This window comes from Dasypus novemcinctus, chromosome 23 (genome assembly GCF_030445035.2).
Source record: "Dasypus novemcinctus isolate mDasNov1 chromosome 23, mDasNov1.1.hap2, whole genome shotgun sequence".
Classification (NCBI taxonomy): domain Eukaryota; kingdom Metazoa; phylum Chordata; class Mammalia; order Cingulata; family Dasypodidae; genus Dasypus; species Dasypus novemcinctus.
The window spans coordinates 24,424,743-24,432,126 of record NC_080695.1 but is presented as its reverse complement, the minus strand read 5'-3'; the positions used below and the strand labels follow the sequence as shown (position 1 = coordinate 24,432,126).

The following is a 7,384-nucleotide window of genomic DNA, read 5'->3' as shown; positions in this document are numbered from 1 at the left end:
GTTTCCTTGTTCCTTTTTTTTTCATTCTAGGAGGTACTGGGGACTGAACCCAGGGCCTCCAAGGTGGGAAGCAGGCACCCAGGTGCTTGAGCCACATCTGCTCCCTTCCCATGGGTTTTGCTATGTTGTGTTTTCATTTTCATTTGTCTTGAGATATTTACTGATTTCCCATGCAATTTCTTCATATACCCACTGATTATTTAAGAATGTGTTGTTTAATCTCCATGTATTTGTGAAGTTTCCCTTTTCCATCTGTTATTGATTTCCAGCTTCATTCCACCAGTGAAAGTGCTTCGTATAATTTCAGTTTTTTAAAATTTATTGAGGCCTGTCTTGTGACCCATTATATAATCTATCCTGGAGAATGATCCATGAGAACTTGAAAAAAATGTATATTGTGCTGTTTTGGGGTATAATACTCTATAAATGTCTGTTAGTTCTAGTTCATTTATCATATTATTCAAGCTCTCTGTTTCCTTATTTATTGTCTGCCCAGATGTTCTGTCCAATGCTGAGAGTGGTGTATCGAAATCTCCAGCTATTATTGTAGAGATGTCTACTCTCCCATCAGTTATGCCAGTGTGTGCCTCATGTATCTTGGGGCACCCAGGTTAGGTGCATAAATATTTATATAGTTATTTCTTCTTGGTGAATTGCCCTTTTTATAAATGTATAATAATCTTCATCTCTTATAACAGTTTTGCATTTAAAATCTATTTTGTCTATTAGTATTGCTACTCCAGATCTTTTTTATTTTGTTACTATTTGCATGGAATATCTTTTTCCTAACTTTCACTTTCCACCTTTGTCCTTACATCTGAGGTGAGTTTCCTGTAGACAGCTATAGATGTCTCACATTTTTTTAATCCATTCTGTCAGTGTGTCTTTTGATTGTTCAGTGTTAATCTTCAATGTTATTACTATCAAGGCATTACTTACTTCATCTGTTTTATCCTTTGGCTTTCCATTGGTATATCTTACTAGTGTCTGTCTTTTTAACTTTAAGTTACTCTTACTAATAATCTTCATTTCTACACTTTTCCAAGTCTTTCATCCTTGTCTTTTCCTTTCAGGCTTTAGCACTCCTTTTAGTATCTCTTGCAATTCTGGTCTTTTGGTAACATACTTTTTCAGTTTTTGTTTGTCTGTGAAGACTTTAAACTCACCCTCATTTTTTTTTTCTTTTTCAATTCCCATTTATTTTTGTCTCTTGGGGCAATGTCTTCTTTTCAATATGAAAAAAAGCAGGAAGTTCACTACAAAATTTTTATTTGAAGTATAGAATATGAAAAAACAAGGATAGTTTAAAAAAAAAAACAGAAAAGACACTAGTGAAAGAAGAGATTGGATGTCACAAAAAAATAACAGAGGGTGTCTTGTCCCCTCTTTTCTGGGGAAACAACTCACAGGTAGCAGTACACAACTTTCCATGTCAGGCTGCAATTCTTTTTTTGCGGTAAGAGAAGGTGGGAATGGGAGGTGGCTTTCTGCGAGCTTAGGGACCAAAGTCAGCCTCTACCCTCTTTTGAAGCAGGCAAAGGAAGGAATCCAATGCAAGGAAATGAAGGGTCCCACTGACAGAGTAGGGCAGACCCTTCCTAAGGGGATTGAGCACTCAGGACAGAGCTTGGAGGGAAACTGAAAATGGGGATAACACTCTAATACCTCCCCTGAAGCTGAGAGAGTCCCAGGGAAATACCTGGAACTCAAGAAAGAACCTGGATTCCCCTCCTTATAACTTCTAGAATGTAAAATCCCACCCCCTTCCTTGGAGCCACTTCTATCTGCTATCAGCTCAGTTTCCTTTTCCCTTGGCCACCACATGGGCTTAGGATGGTGGCCATCTGGGCTTAAAGCACACAGTTCTAAATGGGATCTGGATGTGACCCAGCATTTTGGAGAAACACCTTTGAGAGCAGAGAGAGAATTATTAACTGGACAGGGAGAGGTGGGTACCAGAAGGAAATACAGGTTACCCAGAATGGCAGAAATCTAGGTTTCCCAGAGTAGAAAGAGAGAAGAGACATTCAACAAATGGCAAGTATTTATTGAGTGCCTGCTATGTTCCAGGCACTGTTCAGGAACCACGCCTTCCAAAAGAGAAAAAAAAAAAGAGGCAGAAAACGCCAATTCGTAGGGAGAGGAAAGGGGCAGAGGAGGAAGAAGGCTGAGGAAACTGAGAAGCCTTAGGTGATGGGGCTCTGCCTTAGGCCTCCTCTTCAGCGTTTTCACTGAAATCCTCCTCCTCTTCTGCGGTGGCATCCTGGTCCTGCTGGTACTCAGAGACAAGGTCGTTCATGTTGCTCTCAGCCTTAGTGAACTCCATCTTGTCCATGTCCTCACCTGTGCACCAGTGGAGGAAGGCTTTTCAGCGGAACACAGCAGTGAACTGCTCTGAGATGTGCTTGAAGAGCTCCTGAACTCACCCTCGGTTTTTTTTAAAGATTATTTATTTCTCTCCCCTTCCCCCCCCCCCCAGTTGTCTGCTCTCTGTGTCCATTTGCTGCATGTTCTTCTGTGACTGCTTCTATCCTTATCAGCGGCACCAGGAATCTGTGTTTCTTTTTATTGCATCATCTTGTTGTGTCAGCTCTGTGTGTGTGTGGTGCCGTTCCTGGGCAGGCTGCACTTTCCTTCTCGCTGGGCGGCTCTCCTTATGGGGTGCACTCCTTGTGCGTGGGGCTCCCCTATGCGGGGGACACCCCTGCATGGCACGGCACTCCTTGCGCACATCAGCACTGTGCATGGGCCAGCTCCACACGGGTCAAGGAGGCCCAGGGTTTGAACTGTGGACCTCCCATGTGGTAGGCGGACATCCTATCCATTGGGCTAAGTCTGCTTCCCTCACCCTCCATTTTTGACAAGCCATTTTTCCAGATAAAGAATTCTTGGCTGGCAGTTTTTCTCTTTCAGGACCTTAAATACATCATACCACTGCTTTTTTGCCTTCATGGTTTTTGATGATAGAGCTGCACTTAGTCTTTTTTCTCTCCCCTTCCCCCCCATTGTCCACTCTCTGTGTCCATTCACTGTGTATTCTTCTGTGCCTGCTTGCATTCTTATCAGCAACACCAGAAATCTGTGTCTCTTTTTGTTATGTCATCTTGCTGCATCAGCTCTCTCTGTGTGTGTGCCTCTCCTGGGCAGGCTGCACTTTTTTTGCATGGGATGGCTCTCCCTGCAGAGCCCACTCCTTGCACATGGGGCTCCCCTACGTGGGGGACACCCCTGCCTGGCATGGCGCTCCTTGCACACATCAGCACTGTGTGTGGGCCAGCTCACCACACGGGTCAGGAGGCCCTGGGTTTGAAACCTGGACCTCCCATATGGTAGGCAGATGCTCTATCCATTGAGCCAAATCTGCTTCCCTGCACTTAGTCTTATTGCCCTTCCCTTGTATGTGATACATTGTTTTTCTCTTGCTGCTTTCAGAATCCTCTCTATCTCTGGTACTTCATTCATTTTATCTTTGAGTAGGCTTATTCAGATTTATTCTGTTTGGTGTGTGTTGTCCTTCTTGGATATTGATATTTATGTCTTTCATAAGGGTTGAGAAGTTTTTGGTCATTATTTCCTCCAATATTCTTTCTTCCCTTTTCTGTTCTCTTCTCCTTTGGGGACACTGATAATGTGTATGTATGTGTGTTTCATGCTATTATTCAATTCCTTGTGACCTTGTTCCCATTTTTCCATTCCTTTCTCCTGTCTTTTCAAGTTCAGATGTTATGTCCTCAATATCATTAATTCTGTCTTCTACCAATTCAAATCTGCTGTTATATGCCTCTATTGTACTTAAATGGCTTCCATTGTGTCTTTCATTCCCATAAGGTCTGTTCCTTTTTCTTGCAGCTTTCAAATTTTCTTTATACTAACCCAGTGTCTTTTTGTTTTTTTAAAGCAAGTTCAATTTCCATCATGTTGAAAGATATTGGCTTAAATCCTATTACTTCTATTCCCACTTATGTTTTACATAACATGGAGCATTTGTAAAATATATTACAAATATTTTTTTTCATTACAAAGGAGAAGAAAATTAGTTTGAAAAAAAATCTAGTTTAATATCAAAAGTTACACAAAGGTTTATATATTTCCAAAAATCCAATTAAAATATTATCACTAATATTGTATGGATTGTGATATACTTTGTGAATCCCTACATTTTTGTTTTTAAGTTGAAGCTTCTATTCAGAAACAATACATTGCAGAGCAGATCATATCACATCCTCACAGAATACAAAAATGTAAGAGTCCTTTAGTTTAAATATTATTAACTTTTTTTGGTCAGAAACATTAATCCCTTAAGAGTATAAAGCAGAAATTCTTACTAAAAGCCTGCATCCAATAGCCAGATGTCCTGTATAAAGGGAATTTGGTTACTAGGAACTCCATGTCATAAAAATCCTAGAAGCAACAATCTTTTACTGCTTTATACAGGTAAAATACATGGACTTGAACCTGACTTACAGTAGTAGACATGTTATAGTCCAGAGAGTGTGTCTTCTTTTATTTACATATAAATACACCTGGTTTTTCAAGGCTAACTTTGTAGCATTTCACTGGCACCAAAGAGCCAAATGGTGGCATTTTGTCTAAGTACTTCTGGCTACTGGCTTGCAGTGAAGACACTGTCTCTGAAAGGCCATTTTTCTCTTCAGGAGAAAAATGTTAATTCCAGGTTCATGTGCGTGGCTGCTCTTGGAATCCAAAGGGATGCTGTTCTCGTCATAATCTCTAATGTGCCTGTGGTAATCTTCACTAAGCAACAGAGCAATGGTTTCACCAACATGAAGCGCTGTTTCCATTTTCTGTAGAATGTTTTCTATGTCTTTTCCTAACTTGAACTTTTTCTCAAATAGAATGCCAGAAATAATAATATCAACACTTTCTGAAGGCAATAGAAATTCCATAACAGAGACTTTGAGTAACTCAATTTTATCCTTCAGCCACAAACTGTAGCTTTCAGGTTGTCACCCAGTAACTGTGAGTCACTGACATCAGCAGCCACATAATACACCTCCAGCCATTCTTTAGCATCTTCCAGAAGTATTATTACAAATCCTCATGCTGGATCTAAAACAAATGCAGGGGGGAAGCGGACTTGGCCCAACGGATAGGGCGTCCACCTACCACATGGGAGGTCCGTGATTCAAACCCCAGGCCTCCTTGACCTGTGTGGAGCTGGCCCATGCACAGTGCTGATGTGTGCAAGGAGTGCCGTGCCATGCAGGGGTGTCCCCCATGTAGGGGAGCCCCACGCGCAAAGGGTGCGCCCCATAAGAAGAACCACCCAGCGTGAAAAAAGTGCAGCCTGCCCAAGAATGGCACTGCACACACAGAGAGCTGACACAACAGGATGACTCAACGAAAAGAAACACAGATTCCCAGTGCTGCTGATAAGATAGAAGCGGTCACAGAAGAACACACAGCAAATCAAAACAGAGAGCAGACAATTGGGGGGTGGGAGAAGGGGAGAATAATAAATAAGTAAATAATAAATCTTAAAAAAAAATAAAACATGCAGGGAAGCAGATGTGGCTTAAGCATTTGGGTGCCTGCTTATCACATGAAAGCTCCCAGGTTAGGTTCCCAGTGCCTCCTAAAAAAAAGACGAGCAGACACAGAGAGCACACAAAGAATAGACACAGAGAGCAGATGGTGAGTGCAAACAACAATGGTGGGGGAGAAATTTTTTTTAAATCTTAAAAAAATATCAAACAAATGCACCAGACTTAATTTCAGTGAGAGAGACCATTGCCATGCTATGGTGAATCACAGTCCTGCTGTTTTGATGTAAGCTCTCCTGGCTACAAGAACCTGAAAACAGGAATCCCCACAACAAAGTAAATGTCATTTAGATGTATAAAGATCTCTAAATTTGGATTCTTCCAATCTGCATTCCATCCAAACTGTTTCATAAGAGCAATTCCAATTACTCTTCCTACTTCCTGTGTAGTAAAGGTCATTCCAATAGCTCCACTGCAGCAACAAGAAACTCTGAAGTCAAGTCATTCTGGTTTGGAGTATCATTTGCTTTCTTTACATCACTCTGTAACTCTTCTTGAAAATTGTCTCCAGGGTTTCTTCTTCTATTTGTTTTTCCAGCTGGCATTCTCTACACTCCAGTATCTTTTGCATTTGCTGTTTTAAAATATTTTAGCAATAATGATTTCATTTTCTCCTACTTTTCTTTTTGGTGGGTTAAAACCTCTTTGAGAAAGTTCTTCCTTTTTTGTGTCAAGTTCAAGAATATTTTCCCAAATTGAAATGGCATTCAACCAAACTTCCCGTGTCATCATTTACAAGTCTGCATTTCATGAAATATTTTTCCTTTCTTAACAGAACAGTCAGTGTAAACTGCTTTTTAATCAGTAAAAATAATCTTCCTGAAGATTTTAATTTCTTCAGCATATTCAAATCCGAACATGTACAGAAAGAAAACCTTCCTGAGATATATGCAAATTGTGTGGCCGCCCCTGTGCGCACACTTCTCACATCAGGAATGGCTCCAAGCTGTGGCTCATGGTGCAAAAGACTCAGGTGCCCCAGTGGGCAGTGGCCCTGATCTTGGTGGCCCAGGGTCTCCTGGTGCCCAGGACCCCAGTGCCTTCTTATTATCTTTTCTTTTTAAGGATTTATTTTTTATTTATTTCTCTACCCTTCCTCCCGTTGTCTTCTCTCTGTGTCCATTTGCTGTGTGTTCTTCTGCATCTACTTGCATTGTCAGGCGGTGCTGGGAAACTGCATCTCTTTTTTGTTGCTTCATCTTGCTGCATCAGCTCTCCGTGTGTGTGGCACCACTCCTGGGCAGGCTGTGCTTTTCTTCACACAGGGTGGCTCTCCTTGCGGGGCACACTCCCTACAGGGCACACTCCTTGTGCGTGGGCAACCCCTATGCAGGGACTCCCCTGTGTGGCACGGCACTCCTTGCACGCAGCAGCACTGCACATGGGCTAGCTCACCACACGGATCAGGAGGCCCTGGGTATTGAACCCTGGACCCTCCATATGGTAGGCAGATGCTCTATCAGTTGAGCTAAGTCCACTTTCCTTCTTATTATCTTTTATCTCTTTGCTTCAACTCTTGAATTAATTTAAGAGGTTTGTGTAATTATCATCAGTTGATTAAATTGTCTTAAATCCTGTCTCATCAGGATTTTTGGTTTGTTCCTTTGGCTGGGCCACCTCTTCCTGTTTCTTAGTATGGCTTGTAATTTTTTTGCTGATGTCTAGGCATCTAATATATTTGGTGAATTTACTCTGATGGTCAATTTTCTCTCTCTCCTAGTGGTTTTGTTTTACGGAACTTCTTTGATTTTTGGTCCATCTTATTCTAAGTCTTTAAAATTGCCCTGCTTAAGTTATCAAAATAGGGCCAAGGACTCACT

The 7,384-nt window shown here is 41.5% G+C and overlaps 1 pseudogene; it reads right to left on the bottom strand.

Moving 5' to 3' along the window:
• Window positions 1-2,206: 2,206 nt before the first annotated feature.
• On the bottom strand, window positions 2,207-6,408 carry LOC101446533 (THUMP domain-containing protein 2-like; annotated as a pseudogene).
• Between the last annotated feature and the right edge of the window lie 976 nt (window positions 6,409-7,384).